The 23,671-nt window shown below is 42.1% G+C and overlaps 1 long non-coding RNA gene across 1 annotated transcript; it reads left to right on the forward strand.

Moving 5' to 3' along the window:
• The first annotated feature begins 34 nt into the window (after nt 1-34).
• On the forward strand, nt 35-2,104 carry LOC143413479 (uncharacterized). The gene is made up of 3 exons (XR_013094091.1): nt 35-210; nt 1,333-1,379; nt 1,528-2,104. It is a non-coding gene; the product is annotated as an uncharacterized LOC143413479 (long non-coding RNA).
• Nucleotides 2,105-23,671: the final 21,567 nt, after the last annotated feature.

The raw sequence follows: 23,671 nt of genomic DNA on the forward strand, positions 1-23,671 counted from the left end.
CAAGTGTTATTTGTCTTGTCTGTCAACATTTTTCAGGCTGAATGTCTGTAACCTGTCAGAGAAAAGCTGTGAAACATTGTCCTCAGTTCTCGGCTCCGAGTCCTCTAGTCTGAGAGAGTTGGACCTGAGTAACAACAACATAAAGGAGTCAGGACTGCAGCTTCTTTCTGCTGCAGTGGAGAGTCCATACTGTACATTGGAAATTCTCAGGTCAGGATTTAGTCTTTTCCACTGAAAACTATTTAAACACATATTATATCAATGGATTAAAGGCTTACTCATCAATGACTGTAATTTCAGACATGAAGCCTAAAGTCCTGTGTTTTACCATTTTGACACCTAATAATGTTAATACAACGGAATGTACAATTTCAAGTTCAGTCTACTTTAGTTCATTATACTGTTTTAGACCTGATTGAGGCACTGTGTGCTCTCTAACATGCTGTTTTGCAAAGAAGAATGGGCAAGAATTTCAGTCACTAGATATGCAAAGCTGGTAGAGACAGACCCTAAAAGACTGGCAGCTGTAATTGCAGCAAAAGGTGGTTCTACAAAGTATTGACTCAGGGGGCTGAATAATTACGCGCACCCCACTTTGCAGTTATTTATTTGTAAAAAATGTTTGGAATCATGTATGATTTTCGTTCAACTTCTCACGTGTTCACCACTTTGTATTGGCCTTTCACGTGGAATTCCAATAAAATTAATTCATGTTTGTGGCTGTAATGTGACAAAATGTGGGAAAGTTCAAGGGGGCCAAATACTTTTGCAAGCCACTGTATGAAGTGCTTGTAAATTTACTTCAGTACATCACAGAAACAACTAACCAAAAGATCTAAAAACACAGAGGCAGCAAACTTTGTGGAAAAAAGTTACATTTGTTAGGTCTATCTGCTTCCTGGATTAGAGTCCTTGACACCCAGCTGCAGGATTTGTGAATTGTGAAGTGGGGTTATCTAAAGAAAGTTGAAAGTTAAATTGAATTTCATCATTCATCAAAACCACCATAGATGTATAGAAACTCTCTAACTCAACATGATGAGCTACATTGACTGATCACAGTCTGTTTAAGCTTTCAAGATAAACAGGAGAGGAATATAGAGATAATGAATGTCATGGTTTTAATCAGTCATATTTCATTCAATACAGTGGTGTACTGACAGATCAAGGATCAATCCAAATCATCACCAGTTTGATCCACGTAGCTATTGAAGTTTATTTGTGAAAATGTTGGACTGTTCATTTATCAGTGTGTAACAGTCTGTATGAGAGCCATGTAATGTCCATGTGTGCATGCTGACTGTGCTGCTCTGACCCCCCTCCTCCTTTCAGGGTGGAGCCTGCTGGAGTCCGATGGTTGAGACCAGGTCTGAGGAAGTGTAAGTGTGTTTTTAATGGGATTCATGAAAACAAAGCAGCACACATTCAACCATCTTCATCATGTCAGGAGTCATCATCAAAGTGTCAAGCAATGAACAGATGATGGCTCAATAACTGCAGCTGGATTGTGTTTGTTCTCTCCATCAGATTCCTGTCAACTCACAATCGACACAAACACAGTGAACACAAAGCTCCAACTGTCTGACAACAACAGGAAGGTGACACGTGTGGAGGAGGTTCAGTCATATCCTGATCATCCAGACAGATTTGATGTTTATGAACAACTGCTGTGTAGAAATGGTCTGACTGGTCGCTGTTACTGGGAGGTGGAGTGGAGAGGATATGTTTATATATCAGTGAGTTACAGAAGAATCGGAAGGAAAGGAGGCAGTGATGACTGTTGGCTTGGAGGGAATGATCAGTCCTGGAGTCTGATCTGCTCTGATGGTGGTCCTCATTCTGTCAGACACAATATGATAAAAACATCCATCTCCTCCTCCTCCTCCTCCTCTGTCTCTAACAGAGCAGCAGTGTATGTGGACTGTCCTGCTGGCACTCTGTCCTTCTACAGAGTCTCCTCTGACACTCTGATCCACCTCCACACCTTCAACACCACATTCACTCAAACTCTTTATCCTGGGTTTTATTTCTGTTCTCCTTTTTCCTCAGTCTGTCTGTGCTGAGTGGAGTGTAAAGAGTGTCTCCTGTTAGAGAAACACTCTGACTGCTGAACAGATAGTTCAGCCTGTAGATGTCTGTTTGCACTAGAATAAACTTTTATAGTCCTTGCAAACAGTCAAAACTTCAATCTTTGGAAAGTCTGAAAGGTGAAGGAAATGAGAAAATATTTCTCATAGCACACTCTGTGGAGGAGAAAGTGTGTTTCAGCAAATACTATGTTATCATTTGAAAAAAGGTGATGTACAAAAAGATTGAGCATGTCTGAGGCCACGGAAAGAAAATGCATTGTGATTTCGTGCTATATAAATAAAATTGAATTGAAACTAGAAAAAAGAGGAGCACAAACACTGACTGTGAGCTCACCAACACACATATTTACACTTGGTTTTTCTTCACAGAGAAGAACACTCTTCCTGCTGCTGATCTTTCACAATAAAAGCCTTGTTAAGAAACAGAAAAACTGTAAAAAAAAATAAAAAAAAATAAAAACTTTGATTGAATTGGGGGAAATGTCTGAATGTATCTATTATTAAACTAAAGCTGTGTCCCAATTCAGAGGCCACATCCTTCGGAGGACCCGGCCTTCACGGTCTACGTCGGCCGGGTCCTTCGAGGACCAAGAAGGCCGGAAGTGCGAGGCTGTGAATTGGGACCGTCTAGCCTTCAGATTTGCATCACCAGCTGTCTCGGGGGAGTTTAATAAACTGAACTGTCTGCTCCTTGCCATCTAAAATATAACAGGACATTTGAGTAAATTCTCTACCATCTCACACTCCTGTTTAATCAATTTTCTGTGTGAAAATGATGGACGCATTTGTCGGCCGCATTTGGAGAAACCTTCAAATTGGGACAGCCTTCGTCAAGTCATTGTCACGTAATCGGCCTTCAAATGAGGATGCAGCCCATAAATTGGGACACAGTTTAAGAGTGTACAACTTGTTTAAGGATTATTCAGTGAATGTGAATGTGGCGTTTCCATGGTGATGAAGCACCTTCATAACAGGAAAAACACACAGTTATACCTGAAGTTACATCACTGAGCATCTAATCCTTCTTCACTGAAAGGCTTCTGGACTGTTCCAGAGAAACTATCATGATCACTGCCCTCCAGTGGTCATTGTCAGTAAATGGTAAAATGGTCTGTATTTGTATAGATAAGATAAGATAAGATAAGATAAGATAAGATAAGATAAGATAAGATAAGATAAGATAAGATAACCTTTATTAGTCCCACATGTGGGAAATTTGTTTTGTCACAGCAGGAAGTGAACAGTGCAAAAGTTATATAGCAAAATTAGAATACAATAAGAATAAAATACTGTACACAACTGTAAAGAATAGAATAAAATAAAATACTATATACAGTAGAATAAATTGAATAAAATATACAATAGGATAAAAATAGAATGCAGCGCTTTGCTAGTCACTAAGGAACCCAAAGCGCTTTACACATCCAGTCATCCATTCACATACCCATGTAGTGGCACAAAGACATCATCGTGTCCAAATGACATTATTCCAACACATCTTCTAAAAAAGAATTGTTGTCAGTTCTGACATTTTAGCTATTTTTAATAGCAGCCTTAGCTCAGGTGTTGTGCCAGCCTGTTTTAAACATGCTGTTGTACAGCCTGTACTTAAAAAACCTAATCTTGACTACTCTGTCCTCATTAACTTCAGGCCTATTTCAAAGCTCCCCTTCCTGTCGAAAATTTTGGAAAAGATTGTGTTTGTTCAGCTGCAATCTTTTGTAAACAGACACAATGTTTTTGAGAGGTTTCAGTCTGGTTTTAAAACTCTTAATAGCACAGAAACTGCACTTTTAAAATTTCTTAATGATCTTTTATTAGTCACTGACTCAGGTGACTAAGCTGTGCTTCTGCTTTTAGATCTGACCGCTGCCTTTGATACTGTTGACCACAGCATTTTAATCTCACGGTTGGAGCATTGTGGCGTAAAGGGCAGCCCATTAGAGTGGTTCAGGTCATACCTGTCTGCCCATATGGAAAAGATATATATAAATCTTATACAGGGAGTGCAGAATTATTAGGCAAGTTGTATTTTTGAGGAATAATTTTATTATTGAACAACAACCATGTTCTCAATGAACCCAAAAAACTCATTAATATCAAAGCTGAATGTTTTTGGAAGTAGTTTTTAGTTTGTTTTTAGTTTGAGCTATTTTAGGGGGATATCTGTGTGTGCAGGTGACTATTACTGTGCATAATTATTAGGCAACTTAACAAAAAACAAATATATACCCATTTCAATTATTTATTTTTACCAGTGAAACCAATATAACATCTCCACATTCACAAATATACATTTCTGACATTCAAAAACAAAACAAAAACAAATCAGCAACCAATATAGCCACCTTTCTTTGCAAGGACCCTCAAAAGCCTGCCATCCATGGATTCTGTCAGTGTTTTGATCTGTTCACCATCAACATTGCGTGCAGCAGCAACCACAGCCTCCTAGACACTGTTCAGAGAGGTGTACTGTTTTCCCTCCTTGTAAATCTCACATTTGATGATGGACCACAGGTTCTCAATGGGGTTCAGATCAGGTGAACAAGGAGGCCATGTCATTAGTTTTTCTTCTTTTATACCCTTTCTTGCCAGCCACGCTGTGGAGTACTTGGACGCGTGTGATGGAGCATTGTCCTGCATGGAAATCATGTTTTTCTTGAAGGATGCAGACTTCTTCCTGTACCACTGCTTGAAGAAGGTGTCTTCCAGAAACTGGCAGTAGGACTGGGAGTTGAGCTTGACTCCATCCTCAACCCGAAAAGGCCCCACAAGCTCATCTTTGATGATACCAGCCCAAACCAGTACTCCACCTCCACCTTGCTGGCGTCTGAGTCGGACTGGAGCTCTCTGCCCTTTACCAATCCAGCCACGGGCCCATCCATCTGGCCCATCAAGACTCACTCTCATTTCATCAGTCCATAAAACCTTAGAAAAATCAGTCTTGAGATATTTCTTGGCCCAGTCTTGACGTTTCAGCTTGTGTGTCTTGTTCAGTGGTGGTCGTCTTTCAGCCTTTCTTACCTTGGCCATGTCTCTGAGTATTGCACACCTTGTGCTTTTGGGCACTCCAGTGATGTTGCAGCTCTGAAATATGGCCAAACTGGTGGCAAGTGGCATCTTGGCAGCTGCACACTTGACTTTTCTCAGTTCATGGGCAGTTATTTTGCGCCTTGGTTTTTCCACACGCTTCTTGCGACCCTGTTGACTATTTTGAATGAAACTCTTGATTGGTCGATGATCACGCTTCAGAAGCTTTGCAATTTTGAGACTGCTGCATCCCTATGCAAGATATCTCACTATTTTTGACTTTTCTGAGCCTGTCAAGTCCTTCTTTTGACCCATTTTGCCAAAGGAAAGGAAGTTGCCTAATAATTATGCACACCAGATATAGGGTGTTGATGTCATTAGACCACACCCCTTCTCATTACAGAGATGCACATCACCTAATATGCTTAATTGGTAGTAGGCTTTCGAGCCTATACAACTTGGAGTAAGACAACATGCATGAAGAGGATGATGTGGACAAAATACTCATTTGCCTAATAATTCTTACACTCCCTGTAAAGTTTGTATCTGTCTTGTGTGAAACTTGTATGAAAAGCATACAAGGGTGAAAACAGATATAAGATCCCTTGAAAAATTATATAATGAAACTTGTATGTTTTGGATACTTACTAAAACAATATATGAAAGTAATGAGAAAGTGGCCACTTTCATGAGTAAATCATATAAGTTTTTACTATTTCTTTTCCATATGGGTGACCAACCCGTTCTCACTCCCGACACGTAAAATACTGACGATTTGTCACGTCCTTTAACTTCTCATGCTGACGCTAAAGGTACCCTTCCACGTTTTTATGCGACGCTGTGGGTTGTCAATTCATTCCAATATAAACCCGCTCGCGGCGATCAGAGACGCTTCGAGCAGAGGCTCCAGCCATCTATTTACTCCAATAATAACCCTGTCACGGCGAAACATGATGCCGTGAAGCACAATCTAACTGGAGAACCGGGGACCCTCTCCACGAACAGGTTTTTCTCCCTAATTTAATGCTTTCTTTTAATGAAATCGTTAACATTTCTCAACAAAAACACATGAAGGTATCACTGATAATTCAACAATAAAATAGCTTCATGTTGTGGCCATCACACAGTGTTTTCCAAACTGATTCACGATCTGAAAGTGCGCAGATTTAACGTACATAATCCTTTGTTAGGTTTATTATTTTCATTTCACATGTAAAACACATTTATAGATTCATTCACCACTCCTGTTAGTTTTGGATGCGCTTGGCTCCAACCAATCAGACCAATTTACGCAGACGCACTAATCCCGTAACTGCACACTACCCATAATCCTCAACCGCCATTGCTATGGAAATGAAGATAACAACAGCTTGGTGCTACCCGTTATTCCTTTATTTACTCTAAAATAATAACCAGTGATAATACGAAAATAAACTGGCCCAGTGTTTAATTATGTAATTAAAAATTGCAAATTTTATTTTTTTATTTTATTTTATTTTTTACAAATTGCAATCCGATTGTTCAGTCTGACGTCACTAGCCGTGTCTGGGTCTAAACTCCGCTGCAGGTCCATATATCAAACGATCGCTGTGGCATTACTGAGAGTTGAAAAACTGTCTAAAGTCTTTCATCTTTAATAAAATGATCAGTGTTCTGCTCTACCAGGTGTAACAATTGAGTTTAACATCCAGGCATCCATGAAAACGGAATTTATGACATTAAACGGAGTTAGAAGTTAGCAGGGAGTTAGCTTGCTAGCTTCTATCTAAACACAATATAGCATGTCCTGACTGCGGGGTTTTGGAAACAAATTCAAACGTACAGCTCTGCTATCACTTCCAGCATAAATGAAGACAGAAAACTAAACAGCAGTGACGTTTGTAGGGTTACTGAAGTTAGGCTAGCTGGTATATAATGATGTGCTATGTGACCGCTAGCGACACAGCTATGTTAGCATAATATAAACAAGCTAACTTTTTTCCCACTCGATAAAAGTTAACGTGAGTGTTCTCGGTGGTCAGGAACAAATGTAATCACATGGCAGGATGCTGTAAAAGGACCAAACTTCAGCCAGGAGAACAACTGAGATAATCCATCCACAATACGAGGTTAGTCATTCATATACTGCTGCATGGTCTGGGCTGTAGCTACATCCTAAGGTTTTAAAAACTGAGCTTAAATAAATGATTAGCGGTAATAAAAGCCGAGGGAGGTCAACAGGGATCACTGACTGTTTTAGGAGCTTTTTGAGATCAAATAGAAGAAAATGCATAACATTAAACATGTTAACAACACAAAAGCCATATTAAACGCAGACTACTTTAGGCCCGGAAGTAGGATTCGTCGTGTCATCACTGAACAACCGGATATTTATCTACAGCGCGCCTTTAGCGACACGTCAACAGATCTTAAGCAAGGCAATTGGATGGTTTTTACTGCAATGCATCTTGGGAGTCGTAGTAAATGTATCTTTCAACTCACGGTCCTGCAGCAAATTTTTCGACTCGACACGAGGCAGATGCTAGCTAAGTAAGTTGTGATAAACTCTGTGGGTAATTTGCATGTTCACTGAAATATCATCAGCTGATATTAAACTTGAAATTTTTTCACAGAGCAGTCTGTGTAACAAAAAGAACTACTTCTGCAAAAGTTTATTTAATTTTTTTTGTGATGTATTCTCATGTGTAAGACACTTGCTTGGCCACCCAGCTAATGTTAGTACTGCTCTATTTTAGCAATCTATCTTTTCTGTAATTAATTCAGTTTTTTTTAACCCTATTCTCATAATTAACTCAATATTAACGACTTTAATCTCGTGATTGATTTTTTTTCTAAATATGGTGTAATTGTCATGGTTTGCCGGGGCAAGCCGTGTGGAATATTTAGGACCTGGACGCGGCAGCTCTGGTGCAGGTGAGTGTTTATTAACGAACGGGAAAACAAACAACAAAGGCGCTGGGAACATGAAACTGGAACCTAAACTGGGTAAAACTAACAAAACAAACCAGAAACGAAGATGCAGGGAGATCCGGGGAAATACACATGGAGAGATGCAGGGAGACCGAGGGGAAACAACACAGACTAGGGGACACAGAACATAGGAACATGAACCATGAAACAGAAGAGTACAAACACCCAAGGTAACCAAAACCACAGAATACTAATAAACTAAACATAAACACGGAGTCGCAGACTCCGGACCATGACAGTAATAGTGCCTCGTAATATAAGTTATTTCTTTGGTCACAAATTATTTTTGTAATCATTTCACCAAAACAAACCTGAAATAATCCCTACATGTTCCATTTTCATTTGCAGAAATGACAAAGCCAAAAACCAAACCATGCCCTTCCTGTCAGGCCCCAAACACCTGCAACAGGAAGACATGCAGTGGATGCCTGGGCAGCCTGAACCTAAAGGAGGGATTGAAAAAAAAACAAGAACAGTTTAAACACAGTAACTGGGCTGCCTCTGTTAAAAACAACAGAAATGCGAGCAGGGTGGTTAATTCAGCCCAGTTGTCAGTAAGTTTTAAAGTTCTGATCTAATAAGTGGTTGGTCTGCTAGACAATTCTTTATTAATCACAGTTGTCAATGTTTTCTTGTATATCATGAAGTAAGAAACTAACAAGACATGTTAAAATATTAATTTATAAAAGAGCATAAATAAAAAAGTTATTCACATCAGAATAACATCATCACACTAAAGACATCAAACTAGAAAAAACTTCAACTATTTTTATTTAAGCTACTTCTGATTTTTAATTTAATCGGCTATTAACTGAGAGACAAAACATTTCAAGATGGATTTTATCATACATTTACAGGTTTGGTCACCATAAATACTTTTTAACTATCGACAACAATAAAAAAACAAAGATGTGAAACTTAAAGGTTTGTTATACATCAATTTGCTTACATGAAAGACTGGCTGCATGTTTTTCTTTGTTGTTCTTGCAGGTTTCAAAGCTACATGCCCTGGGCTACCAACCAATTCTGTTTCTTGGACAGTTTGACCGTGAGGGCCGTATAGTAGGGGACGTGATCACTCACATCGAACCAGCGGAAGGTGCTGCACGTGACATCCTCATGAAGATGAGGAAGCTTTATGAACACCTTCTGAGAAGTAAGATATGCTTTGTCCATTATCTGTAACCAGGTGTCCTTATCAGGTAGCCTATCCTAGCTGTCTTTGGGTGATACTCATGGTACACCCTAGATAAGAAGGCAGATCACCACGAGGTACACAGAGACAAACAAGATGGTGAGGATGAGGATAGGTAACAGTCACCAGCTATTCTATTCTATTCTACTCTACTCTATTCTGTTCTATTCTATTATTCAGCCAAGGTTCAGACCAGTAACCTTCTTGCTGTGAGGTGACAGCTGCCCTACATGTCCTGTTGCTAACATGAAAATAGTGTTATATCTGCCTTATTACCTCCCCATGTGGCATTCACATCACCAAAGCTAGCCATACTGAACCTCTGGTGTTACCCACCTGAACAATTTTGTATGTGTGTGTGTGTATAGTATGGTCTTTCACACTCATTTATATACAAATGTAATTTTAAAAATCTTCACGAAAACCAGACCTGATAATTCTCTTCGAGACTTTCTAGTATAACAAATGTTATATAATGTTACCAATATGAACACCAAGATTCTTAAATAACTTATATACTTCTTAAGAGGTTAACTCCCTGAGGTAGTTAGCATCACCATTGTACAAAACTCTTAAGTCACAGTACTAGCTTGAAGTGTCAAATGTTATGCACTACAAAGTCAGGAAAGTAGTGTTGTTAGGTTTTGTATTGTTGATTGTCATTTATGCTTAGAAATATCTACTTATATATGCTTAGAGTTTTATATTAGTTGTAGATTGGTAGAGGTTTGATCCTTGATAGTCTGCAAACTTTGTGTGCATTAGAGAGCACTCTGGGAGCATGGGAGAGGTCGTACCTTGTCTTATTGTTTTACGGTAGGATTAACGTAGCTACGTCTGTTTTAGTTTAAGTGCTTCTTTACATATAGATGAACTGCTGGACTTCCTCACCATGTTATCTAGGGTGAACCATCTAGGGTGAGGGGGAGACTACCCTCTTCCTGACCAAAGATGTTTGCTTTTGTGCTTTCATGTTATATGACCCTTTGATCAGCAGTACCACACACACACACAGACACACACACACACACACACACACACACACACACGTAGGAAAATATTTAGTATACACATCCAGAAATGCATACACTATTATATATTGTACATATATTTATTAGTTTCAGGTTGGCCATTCTTGTATTTTGCTCGTTTGTGTTGTTGTGTTTGCACATCTCTGTTGCTTGTGGGGCTCGCACACAAGAATTTCACTCGCATGTGCTGTGCCAGTGTGCCACACACACGTACACCTCCACATTTCAATGTATGGAACAAACGCTCACTGAAGTGTATAAATAAAAGACCAGGGCAGTCCTCAGTGCTTAGTCTCTGAGGCTCACTCTTGGTGTGTGAGCTCAGGAGGCTGCCCTTGCTAGCAAGAAAAATCTGTGTGAGTCTCAGCTGAAGAAGTGTTTTAGAATATATCTCTTAACATATATATATATATATAAAAAACACCCAGCACGCCCCTGCGGGCGGTTTATCCTTCAAGCTCGGGTCCTCTACCAGAGGCCTGGGAGCTTGAGGGTCCTGCGCAGTATCTTAGCTGTTCCCAGGACTGCGCTCTTCTGGACAGAGATCTCCGATGTTATTCCCGGGATCTGCTGGAGCCACTCGCCTAGCTTGGGAGTCACCGCACCTAGTGCTCCGATTACCACGGGGACCACCATTACCTTCACCCTCCACATCCTCTCGAGCTCTTCTCTGAGCCCTTGGTATTTCTCCAGCTTCTCGTGTTCCTTCTTCCTGATATTGCTGTCATTCGGAACCGCTACATCGATCACTACGGCCGTCTTCTTCTGTTTGTCTACCACCACTATGTCCGGTTGGTTAGCCACCACCATTTTGTCCGTCTGTATCTGGAAATCCCACAGGATCTTAGCTCGGTCATTCTCCACCACCCTTGGGGGCATCTCCCATTTTGACCTCGGGACTTCCAGGTTATACTCGGCACAGATGTTCCTGTACACTATGCCGGCCACTTGGTTATGGCGTTCCATGTATGCCTTGCCTGCTAGCATCTTGCACCCTGCTGTTATGTGCTGGATTGTCTCTGGGGCATCTTTACACAGCCTGCACCTGGGGTCTTGCCTGGTGTGATAGACCCCAGCCTCTACCCCGGCCTGTCCTTCCATGATGGTTCCTCGTCTCCCTCCTCTTTCTTGTTGATGGACCGGATCTTGTTCTTACCATTCAGCTGACTCCTCAGGACTTGCCTGACCCTCTGCAGGTGGTTGCAGCCTTTCTAGCGGCCTCTTCATGGTTCCCATTTGCCTGCAGGATCCCCAGGTACTTGTAACTGTCCTCTATGTCTGCAATGTTGCCTTCTGGTAGTTCAATCCCCTCAGTTCTGACTACCTTCCCTCTCTTTGTTACCATCCGACTACACTTCTCCAGTCCGAACGACATTCCAATGTCATTGCTGTATAGCCTGGTAGTGTGGATCAGTGAATCGATGTCTCGTTCACTCTTGGCATACAGCTTGATGTCATCCATGTACAGGAGGTGGCTGACAACTGCTCCGTTCCATAGTCGGTATCCGTAGCCAGTCTTGTTAATGATCTCACTGAGGGGGTTCAGGCCTATGCAGAACAGCAGTGGGGACAGAGCGTCTCCTTGGTAGATCCCGCACTTGATGGTGACTTGTGCTATGGGCTTGGAGTTGGCCTCTAGTGTTGTACGCCACATCCTGATGAAGGCTCTTAGGGTCCCATTGATCTTGTACAATTCTAGGCATTCCAGTATCCAGCTGTGGGGCATTCAGTCATAGGCCTTCTTGTAATCAATCCAGGCAGTGCACAGGTTGGTCAGTCTGGTCTTGCAGTCTCGGCTGACTGTTCTGTCTACCAGTAGCTGGTGTTTTGCGCCTCTGGTATTCTTGCCAATTCCTTTCTGTGTCCCACTCATGTATTGACCCATGTGCCTGTTCATCTTAGCCGATATGATGCCTGACAGGAGCTTCCATGTAGTACTGAGGCAGGTTATTGGTCGGTAGTTGGAGGGGACCGGTCCCTTCTTGGGGTCCTTGGGGATCAGGACCGTCCGACCTTCAGTTAGCCATTCCGGGTGTCTCTCGTTAACTAGCAGCTGGTTCATTTGTGCTGCCAGACGCTCGTGGAGTGCAGTCAGCTTCTTTAGCCAGTAGGCATGAACCATGTCGGGCCCTGGTGCTGTCCAACTCTTCATACTGGAGACCCTTTCTTGGATATCTGCCACTGTGATGGTTACTGGACCCTGTTCAGGGAGGTCGCTGTGGTCTGCCCTCAGATCCACTAGCCACTGAGCATTGCCGTTATGGACTTGTTCTTCTCTTCTTCTCCTTGTTTTTTTTCTCTTTTTTTTCTTTTGCCTGTCCCGTTTGGCTCTTTTGCCATCAGAATTATTGTCTAAAGGCAAAGAAAGATGCCCAACGGATTTACTTTTTTTTTTTTTTTTTTTTTTTTTGTGTCAACGGATTTACTTTACCAAATTGACCATCCCAGCCTTGCCATAATGGTCCATTTGATTCACCTTTTCACCAGAACACAAGAGACCAAGGAAGACCAACAGAGGGGCAGCCGCGCCACTTTCCCAGTAAGAGCTGAGGAGAGTCCCAGATGAGGGCTCACTCAGCAGCCGCGGAGCAGAAGCCAGGGGGGGTTGCAGTGACGTGCCCGTGAGCTCCGCCGGCAGCCAGCTGTGCCTGAGTGACCGAGCCCCAGGCCAAGAGGCCGGGGGCACCCCACCTCCGAAGTGACTCCAGCGAGCCCCAGGCTCCAGGCCCCGATAAGCGGCCGCCAAGGAGTGAGCCAGCGTGTACCCGGACGCCCATCCCCAGACACAAAGAACCACCAACGCACCGATGTCTGAGGGAGTCCGCCACTGGCAGGGGAAGTGGTGGTGGGTGGAGATAGGCCTCCAAAACTTGGAGGGCCTGAGATGTCCTCAGAGAGGTGGCGTCTGATACCCAACCTGACATATAGACACAGACATACAGGCACACACAGACACAAACATCCATTCCCACCCTCATGCTCTCATATGCACTTACTCCACACTCAACCGACGTGGAGACAGACATAAAGAGACGCTGTACACACGATCACACTCCCCAAGCGTACTCTACGAACCAGGTCTAGGTACCCTTGCCCCTGGAGGGGGGAACTGCACCCAGACCCAGGTGGTGTTACCCTTTTCCCTGCGGTGGGGAGAGGCAGACCGCCCCGACTCCGCAGCAGCAGGGAGGCCCAACACTCCAGACCGCAGTCGGACGGCCAACTCCTCCTCCTAGCCCCCCACTCCAGCAGGTCGCAGAGAATGGGGGTGAGAGAAGACTCCAAACCTCCCTCCACCCGCTCATTGTAGTGTTGTAGTGTCATCCAGACCGGGGCCCAGTGCAGCAGCGCCTCCCGGCCCCACAGAGCCCGGGACAGTCCACCCAACCCCACCACAGAGAAAACTGCACCCACCCCACCATCCACTCATCTTCCAGACTACACAAGACAATATACGCCCAGGCTGAGATCTTCCTCCACCTCTCCTGTATCTCCCCTTCCTGCAGAGAGAGTTCCTGAAGAGAGGAAAGCTCCTGCAAGATGTGACAATCTCCCCCACCAGTTGAAGAGCCCCCCAGGAGGCTCGACGCACTGGCGGCACCCTGCGCCAGGGCTGGGCCCCCATGCACCCGCCCGCCCACAACCCCGGCAACACACCAACCAGGACCCAAGCCCCCGAGGCCCGGCCAAGGCCCCAGCCTAGAGACGGAGCGCCCCCAGAACCTCACGCCCATCCCGGACCCACCCAGGGGCAGCCAGGCTACCAGGTCAGTAACCCACGTCCATCAGCACAGACCCTCCCCTAGCCCCGCTGCACGCAGCCACGAGGAAACAGTCACCTGAGAGCCAACAGAGCCCCTAACCGGACATGACCGCTACCCCGGGTTGAGCCCCCCCAAGGAAGATGCCTAGGCCTGTCCCTACCCCCACACCAATCACAACAGTGAAGGCGGGACCAAACTATGACCACCCCCCACCCCCCCCCCCCCCCCCACTAGGTGATGGAGCTGATCAAAGGAGCCCAGAGCAATTGATCTGATGTGGTGGCAGAGGCTGTATCAAGACTAATGTAATCTAATAGATAATTTCTATATTGGTTAGAATTAAGATTATTTTTATTTTTCCAGTTCATGAGGACTGTTTTCTTGGCTATGCATAGGGCAGTGAAAACCATATGGGCTATATGCTTTTCTGAAGTGACATTATCTAAGCTGCCCAACAAACACACTAAGGGGGAAGTTGGAATGTTACATTTCAGACACTTTGATAAGTCTTCACATATCTCACGCCAAAACTTCTGCACTGGTGGACAAAACCAAAGAGCGTGGATATAATTGTCCGGTGAATTGGTTTGGCAGTGTGAGCAGTTGTTGGTAGACGTAAAGCCCATCTTGAACATCCGATGACCTGTATAGCGCACTCTATGTAATATTTTGTATTGAATTAATTGAAGACTGGGATTTCTAATTAGATGAAAGGTTTTTAAGCAAATCTGAGACCAGAAGTTTGGGTCTAAGTTAACTGATAAGTCCGCTTCCCATTTTGCAATAGGAAGTGATATTGATTAATCTGTTTTAGAAAGCATTCTGTATATTTTGGATAGTAATTTGAGGGTTTTAAGAGTAAGAAATTGAACCACACTTGGTGGTGTTTGTAGTTCAACTTGACCCGGTTTAAATTTCTTTTTTACTATGGATTTAATTTGTTGATATTCTAAAAATCTTTTCTTGTTGATCCCATATTGTGTAACTAGTCCGTCAAATGAAATAAATTCTGTTCCTTCTAGTATATGTTCTAAACATTTGATTCCTTTACCACTCCAATCTGAAAAGTTTATCATATTATTGTTTTGTAATATGTCAGGGTTGTTCCAGATAGGTGTACGTTTGCATGGGATTAATGAAGACGCCGTCAATTTTAGAAACTCCTACCATGCTGTCAGAGAAGAGCTGATGTTGATGCTTTTAAAGCATTCATGTCGTTGGATGTTTGAGCTGATAAATGGTAGGTCTGAGATCTCTAGATTATTGCAAAGTGCTTGTTCTACATCTAGCCAAGGTTCATCTAAGAGGGTATGTTTTAGCCATCCTGAGATAAACCGAAGCCTGTTAGCTAAGAAGTAGTGCTGAAAGTTAGGTAGTTCTAATCCTCCTCTATCCTTAGTCTTTTGTAATGTTTTTAAGCTTATACGTGGGGGTTTATTTTTCCAAAGGAATTTGGACATACATGAATCTAGAGATCTGAACCAATCTTGTGGCGGTTTAGTTGGGATCATTGAGAATAAATAATTTATTTTTGGTAAGACCATCATTTTTATAGCGGCAACCCTTCCCATGAGTGATATGGGTAAACATTTCCACCTAGCCAGATCATCTTCTACCTTCTTTAAAAGTGGGATATGGTTTAATTTAGTTAGATCTGCAAGCTTGGGAGAAACATTAATACCTAAATATTTTATATTTCCCGATTGCAGTGGTGTAGAAGAAGAATTATGGAGGGAGCAATTAATTGGTAGGACTGTAGATTTTGACCAGTTAATTGAGTAATCTGATATTCTTGCAAAAGAGTTTATCAATTCAATCACCCCAGAGATATTGGTTTGTGAATTTTGGAGAAAGAGTAACACATCATCCGCATAAAGGCTGATTTTATGTTACACGTTCTTGCATTTTATGCCCTTAATTACTGAATTCTGTCTAATTGCTGCTGCTAGTGGTTCAATAAAAATTGCAAACAGTGAAGGGGAGAGTGGGCATCCCTGCCTGGTGCCCCTCAAGAGACAGAAGCTAGAGGATGTCTGGTCATTTCTTCTGACACAAGCTGGTAGGGAATTATATAATATTTTTAACCAGTTTATGAAAGAGGATCCAAAACCAAATTTGTGTAAAGTTGCAAATAGAAATTTCCAGTTAACTCTGTCAAATGCTTTTTCTGCGTCTAAAGAGAATATTGTAGTTTCTAGGTTTTTACTGTATGAGTAGTCTATCAAATTAAGTAATCTGCGTGTATTTGTTGATGAGTGCCTACCTTTTATGAAACCAGTTTGGTCAGGATGAATTAAGAGGGGGGTTATTTTCTCCAGTCTCTTTGAGAGAGCTTTGCAGATTATGTTAAGGTCTACATTTATAAGGGATATTGGACGATAGCTTGAGGGATATACAGGGTCTTTGCCTGGTTTTAGCAGGAGATTAATGTTTGCAGAATTCATATTTGATGGAAGTCTGCCCTTTTCTTTGATTTCCAACAACGTTCTGTAGAAAACTGGTGCTAGAATCGACCAGAATTCTTTGTAGAATTCTGCAGGAAAGCCGTCTGGACCTGGAGCCTTATTATTGTGCATACTTATCAGGGCTTCCTGGAGTTCACCTGATGTCAGCGGCGAATCCAGTGCCATTGCTTGAGTGTCTAATAATTTTGGAAGAGTTATGTTGTCCAAAAACTGATCAATTTCTTTTTTAGATGGGTTTATTTGTGGTGAATACAACGTTTTATAGAAATCCCTGAAAATGTTGTTTATTTGTATCGGTTCATATATTGTGTTCCCAGATAAATCTTGAACAGCACATATAGTTGTTTTTTCTTTATTTATTTTTAGCTGGTTTGCTAGAAATTGACCGGATTTATTACCATGTTCATAATTTTGTAAGCGTAGTCTTTGTACTAAGAATTTTGTTTTTTTATTAATTATCTCATTTAATTCTAGTTTTGTTTTGCGTATTTTGTTCAATGTTTCCTGATCTTGGTGGGACGCGTAGGCTTCTTCTAGTGATTTGATGTTTTTTTCTAATTTCTGAATATTTTTGTTTTCTTTTTTCTTTTTATGTGATGAGAAAGAAATTATTTTACCTCTCATCACAGCTTTCCCTGCTTCCCATAGAACAGAAGCTGATGTTTCGGGAGTGTCATTATAGTCCAAATATGAAGTCCACTCTTTTTTAAAATATTTAATAAAGTCTTCATCTTTAAGTAGTGATATATTGCTGCTGACCAAAAAATAATCCAGACGAGAGTAAGAGTGATGGACATGTGAGAAAAAAGTACATTCCTTACTGGTGGGGTGAAGGGAGCGCCATACATCGCAAAGACCAAATTCGCTCATATACTGTTTGATTATATTTGTGGACTGCCAATTACACTGAGTTCCCGCTGTATTGAGCCTATCTATGTCTTCATTTAGTCCAAGGTTGAGGTCACCTCCAAGAACAAGTGTGCCATCTAAGTGTTCAGAGAGTGCACTGAAAAAACCGTGAAAGAATGAGGGATCATCAACATTTGGACCATATACACTTGCAATACATAGCTTTTTATCAAGTATAGATAGTGTTGGAGCTATTTGTTCTTTATTTTTTATTATTTTGAAATTAGTTAAAGTTTGTTGTTAGTTTATTTATATTTTGGGGTTTATTTGTCGGTTAATATTTTGTTTTAAATGATTTGTTTTGTTTGTTGTTATTTTGTTAAATTAGTCAGTAAGAGCTGTAGGGCCATTTTGTTTCTATAAATAAAGAGACTGGTATAGGACCAGCATGCATTGGGGTGGGCCTATGGTTTTTTACCAGAGCAGGAGAAGCAGCAGGAAGGATCTTGTTATTGCTTGCCAAGATGGATAAATAAACCAAAACCAAAACTCTCAACTAAAAGGTTTGGACAGTGGACTTCTTTCTCCTGCGTACGAAATATTACCTCAGTGCAGCAGTGGCTTGTGGACTTTAAGTTGTGGGACGTTTGATCTTTCAAAAGTAAAGGAATTGCCACTACATAAAGTAAAAAAACCTTCCTGTGGACAAAGGAATAATCCTTCATTAATGGATATAAGGATTTCAAGGATCACCGTCGAACTCGAATAAAAGTTATTGGATCGTCTGGTGAGTAATCCAGACGGATTTGATGTTGAGGCCTGGATCAACATGTCACTCGTTCATCAAAGCTGGTGAGTGATAATATTGTTTAAGCCGTAAAGGAAAACGGTGAAGCTATTGGAGTTTAAAGACATAATTTCACTACAAAGACTGATGAACTGAGTTTTGATGTACTAAGTTGGTGCATAATTGGATCGCTAATTGAAACATGCCAACGCCCTCTGTGGAAATGTTTGTTCGCTGCAAAAGGCAGGTAAATGGATGTCATGTTTGTACTTTAGGCTATGGATTCTCAGAGTGCTGTGCATCTTTATAAAGTTTGAAATAATCCAAGAGGACAATAAAAATGTCGGATATTAAGAGTAAACGAGAGGATGACACTGAGATGCAAGCAGAGAAAAGAAGCGTTAAATTTACGCCAAAAGGTTTGGATTTGTATATAAAGACATGCCAAGAAAAGCGCAGTTCAATGTGTAAGCAAGCATCTGAGTACATGGGGAAAATTTCCGCTTTAATGACCTCACATGAGAACGTTAAGGAAGTGTCTTCTGAATTTGGGAAGTTTATTAAATGCTATCAAGATGCAAACGCTTTGCAAGAATCCTTTTTAAGTTTGCCACTGCCAGAAGATGAAGTGAAAAGGCAAATTGCACATTTTCAGTCGAAGGTGACAGCATTCTCTGTTTTTATGGACAAAGTAAAGGTTTGGTTGCAGGAGGCAGGCGAGCCGTATACTGAACAAGGCAATACTGTTCATAATGATAAAGCTGTTGAAAGTTTGGATGAAATAAAACCTGAAGACAGTGTCTCTAATATCTCAAGTGTAAAACCACCTTCAAAAACCTTGTCACAGCAAAGTCGAATTTCATTAACATCTTCCGCATGCATTAAAGCTGCGGCTGACAAGGCAGCGCTCATGGAGCGACTCGCTGCATTAAAGAAAAAACATTCTATCGAAGCGCAAGAGGAAAAACTGAGAAAAGAAAAGGAGACATTATCCTTGGAAACAGAGCTGGCAGCCACTAATGCAAAGCTTCGTGTCTTAAAAATAAATTCAGGTTGTAGCTCTGAGCATTCTGATGGAATGAACTCTTATTTTGAAAGAGGGCACGTACAAGAAGCGCCTAGTTTAAATCCTTGTGCCGATACATTTGTTCCAACATCAAGAGATTACTCTGGTATAAATTCTGCATCTGAATCACAAGTAATCGTACCTAGACAAAGTCAAACCCAACATCAGGTTGATGATTCAGCTCGGGTGACGCAGCAAACACAGCCTCAGTCTCCTACTTTGACTGGGAATTGCACGAAGGAGATTGTAAATATTATGCAAAAAACAAAATGACATCACTACTTTGCTTGTAAAACAAAACTTATCTTCTGTCCTCCCCGCCAGAAACATCCCTGTGTTTGATGGAGACCCTTTACAGTACAGATCATTTATGAATGCCTTTGAAAATGGAGTGGAAGCTAAAACTGATAACTGGAGCGACTGTTTGCATTTTTTAGAGCAGTTCACTAGGGGGAAGCCTAGAGATTTGGTGCATAGTTGTCAGCATTTACCTCCTGAGCAGGGCTATTCCACAGCCAAAGATCTTCTTGAAGAACATTTTGGGAACGAAAATAAAATTGCCTCTGCATATATGGAGAGGATTGTACCTATTAAAAGTGAGGATGTGAAAGGTCTACAGTCATTCTCTCTTTTTCTTCAAGGATGTTCGAATCTAACACAGCAAGTTGTTTATATGAAGGAGTTGGATTTGCCCTCAAATATGAGAATGGTTGTTATGAAGCTTCCATACAAATTGAGGGGAAAATGGAGAGTTATTGCCTATGAACTGCAGGAACAAAATGGTTACAGAGCAGTGTTCACTGATCTGGTTGCCTTTATAGTAAAACAGGTAAAAGTTGCATCAGATCCAGTGTTTGGCAACATCCAAGACTCACAATCTGGAAGCAGCTTTAAAGCTTCAAGTTCTACCAAGCAAAGAAAAAAGGGAAGTAGTTTTGCCACTAATGTCAGTACAGTGCCAGGAATCAAAGCTCAATCAACTGGAAGCAGAACAACTTCCACTGTTCTGCATAGTTGTTTGTTTTGTTCACACAGCAATCATTTACTAGAGAATTGTAAGCAGTTTAAAGCTAAAACGCATCAGGATAAGTTGACTTTTATCAAGGAAAGGGGAATTTGATTTGGTTGTTTAAAAGTTGGTCACACAAGCAAAGACTGTAGGAGTCGTTTGGATTGCGACGTGTGTCACCAAAGGCACCCAGGGGTTCTTCATATAGAGCGAAAAGATCCAGGTGCGTCTTCGGAACAAACTCAACAGAGGACAAACTCTAATGTCAACTTTTCAACTGCAACCACTCAGACATGTGGGTATATTGGGGCTGGTCATGAAGTTGATGCAATTTTTTCTATAGTTCCAGTTCAAGTTAAGAGCCAAAAGAGCAATAAAATTGTGCAAACCTATGCGTTTTTGGATCCTGGAAGTTCAGGTACATTCTGTACAGAAACTCTGGCAAAAAGACTGAATGTAAAAGGTAAAAAGACCAATATCTTTTTGAGAACAATGAGTCAAGATAGGATTGTTAGTACACTGTCACGGCGGGGTGCGCCGGTGTGTGTGGAAACAGGACCCAAAAGCAGATGAGGACGAGGAGTTGAAGTTTGAACAGAAAAGTGATCCTTTATTAAATGACGGCAGAAGTAAACCAGAAAACCAAAGTAAACTGACAAGACACTAAGAAACAAAATACTAAACGGTACTGAGACCAAAACCTAAACTATGACTGTGGTGGAAAATAACAAGCAAAGACCATGACTAAGACTAATAATACATAACAGACGAAAACCGTAACTAAGACTGAGGTCAAATAAACAGACGACCCGACAATGGCATGAAGAAAACAAAAGGCTTAAATACAGACATGAGGTGATCAGGGGAAGTGGAGACACATGGGGGAACAGCTGACTGACATAAACCTAATGACAGGACCAGGAGAGGAAAGCTAAATACAATGAACAAAGAACACATGACACTGTCAGAATAAAACAGGAAATACTAAAACTAAACATGACAACACAACAGACCTAATACGTGATGAATAAATACAAAACCCCAAAACATAGAAAACCAGAGGAACAATAAACAATAACTGCCCAAACTAAAGACAGATAGGAAATGACACAAAACTAATCACATAACAAAATGAGACAAATACAAACATGAACTCAGAGCGCTGGGTCAGAGACCCAGCCTGTGACATACACAAGTTCTGTCTGGTTTAGAAGCAAATGATTTCATGCCATTGCCAGATGTTTTGACTCAAAAGACTATGCCAGTTTCTACAGTTAATATTCCCCAGCAAAGCGACATCGATCAGTGGCCTCATCTTAAACCCGTTAAACTGCACAACGTTAATGCAGATGTGGAGCTACTGATAGGCACTGATGCTTCCAATGTTTTGGAGCCATGGAAGGTGATAAACAGTGTGGGGGTGGACCTTATGCTGTAAAAACAAAAGTTGGCTGGGTCATAAATGGTCCCCTGCGCACTGGAAGTAACAGTGGAAATAAAACCAACTGCACTGCTGTAACAGCCAATAGGATTTCTGTTGAGCGTCTTGAAGAAATGTTGATTAAACAGTACAATCATGATTTTAATGAAACATCATCAGAGGAGCAGACTGAAATGTCTAGAGAGGATCTGTGCTTCATGGATATTGTTAGTAGGTCAATAAAGCTTATTGGAAATCATTATCACATTGATTTGCCTTTCAGGAGAGAAGGTTCCAGTTTGCCAAATAACCTCTGTGTCGCGGAGCAGCGTCTCCAGAGTCTCAGACGGACATTTGAAAAGGATTCTCATTATAAGGATGAATTCACTGAATGTGTAAACAACATGCTTGAACAAGGATATGCCGAGTTTGTGCCTGTAGTTGAGTTGCACAAAGATGATGGAAAGGTGTGGTACATCCCCCATCATGGAGTGTATCACCATCATGGAGTGTATCATCCCACAAAGGGCAAATTAAGAGTTGTATTTGACTGTGGAACAACTTATAAAGGAGCATCATTGAACAGTCAGCTTCTACAGGGACCTGATCTCACAAACTCGCTGGTTGGGGTTCTGATCAGATTTAGACAAGAGCCTGTTGCATTAATGGCGGACATTGATTCCATGTTTCACCAAGTTCACGTCTCAGAAAAACATGTCAACTTTCTCCGTTTCCTGTGGTGGCAACATGGCGACACTTCAAGGTCTGCACAGGAATGCAGGATGAAAGTGCATTTGTTTGGAGCTGTATCTTCGCCAAGCTGTGCAAATTATGCTCTACAGAGAACTGCAGATGATAATGCACAACAGTTTCCAGCTGAAGTGGTTGATACAGTCAAAAGAAACTTTTTTTGTGGATGATTGTTTGAAATCTGTTGCTTCAGAAGAGGAGGCAGGGCACATGGTGAATAGACTGACAAATATCTGCGCTAAAGGAGGATTTAAGCTTTCAAAATGGATCAGCAACAGTCGCACAGTGCTCATGTCAATCCCAGAGGAAAGAAGAGCAAAGGAAATTAATGATCTGGATTTGGACACAGATCAACTTCCAGTTGAGAGAGCACTGGGTTTACAGTGGTGCATAGCAACAGACAAGATCTAGTTCAGAACCTCTCTGCAGGACCGTCCAAGCACCAGAAGGGGCATTTTGTCTGTGGTCAGCTCACTGTATGATCCTTTGGGAATCTTGTCTCCCTTCAGTATGCCAGCTAAACTGTTGCTACAAGAGCTTTGCCGACAAAATTTGAAGTGTGATGAGGTTATTCCCCACTCTCTTTCCCAGCGGTGGCGTGATTGGCTGGAGGATCTCCAGCTGATTTCAAAGTTCAAAGTGGAACGTTGCATTAAACCAAATTGCTTTGGAAGACCAGATAGGGCACAACTTCATCATTTTGACCTGCAGGTCAGGTTTCTCCATGTAATGATCTGCTAGGGAGTGTGGGGAGCCACAGCCCTGTCCTCTATGGTATGAAGCAGGTATGGAGGAGATCAAAACTTCAGACATCCAGAGGCCCCCAGAACACAAGAGACCAAGGAAGACCCACAGAGGGGCAGCCGCGCCACTGTCCCAGTAAGAGCTGAGGAGAGTCCCAGATGAGGGCTCATTCAGCAGCCGCGGAGCAGAAGCCAGGGGGAGTTGCAGTGACCCGCCCGTGAGCTCCGCCGGCAGCCAGCTGTGCCTGAGTGACCAAGCCCCAGGCCGAGAGGCCGGGGGCACCCCACCTCTGAAATGGCCCGAGCGAGCCCCAATAAGCGGCCGCCAAGGAGTGAGCCGGTGTGTACCTGGACGCCCACCCCCAGACACAAAGAACCACCAAGGCACCGACACCTGAGGGAGTCCGCCACCGGCAGGGGAAGTGGTGGTGGGTGGAGATAGGCCTCCAAACCTTGGAGGGCCTGAGATGTCCCCAGAGAGGTGGCGTCTGATACCCAACCT

This window comes from Maylandia zebra, linkage group LG2 (assembly GCF_041146795.1).
Source record: "Maylandia zebra isolate NMK-2024a linkage group LG2, Mzebra_GT3a, whole genome shotgun sequence".
NCBI lineage: Eukaryota > Metazoa > Chordata > Actinopteri > Cichliformes > Cichlidae > Maylandia > Maylandia zebra.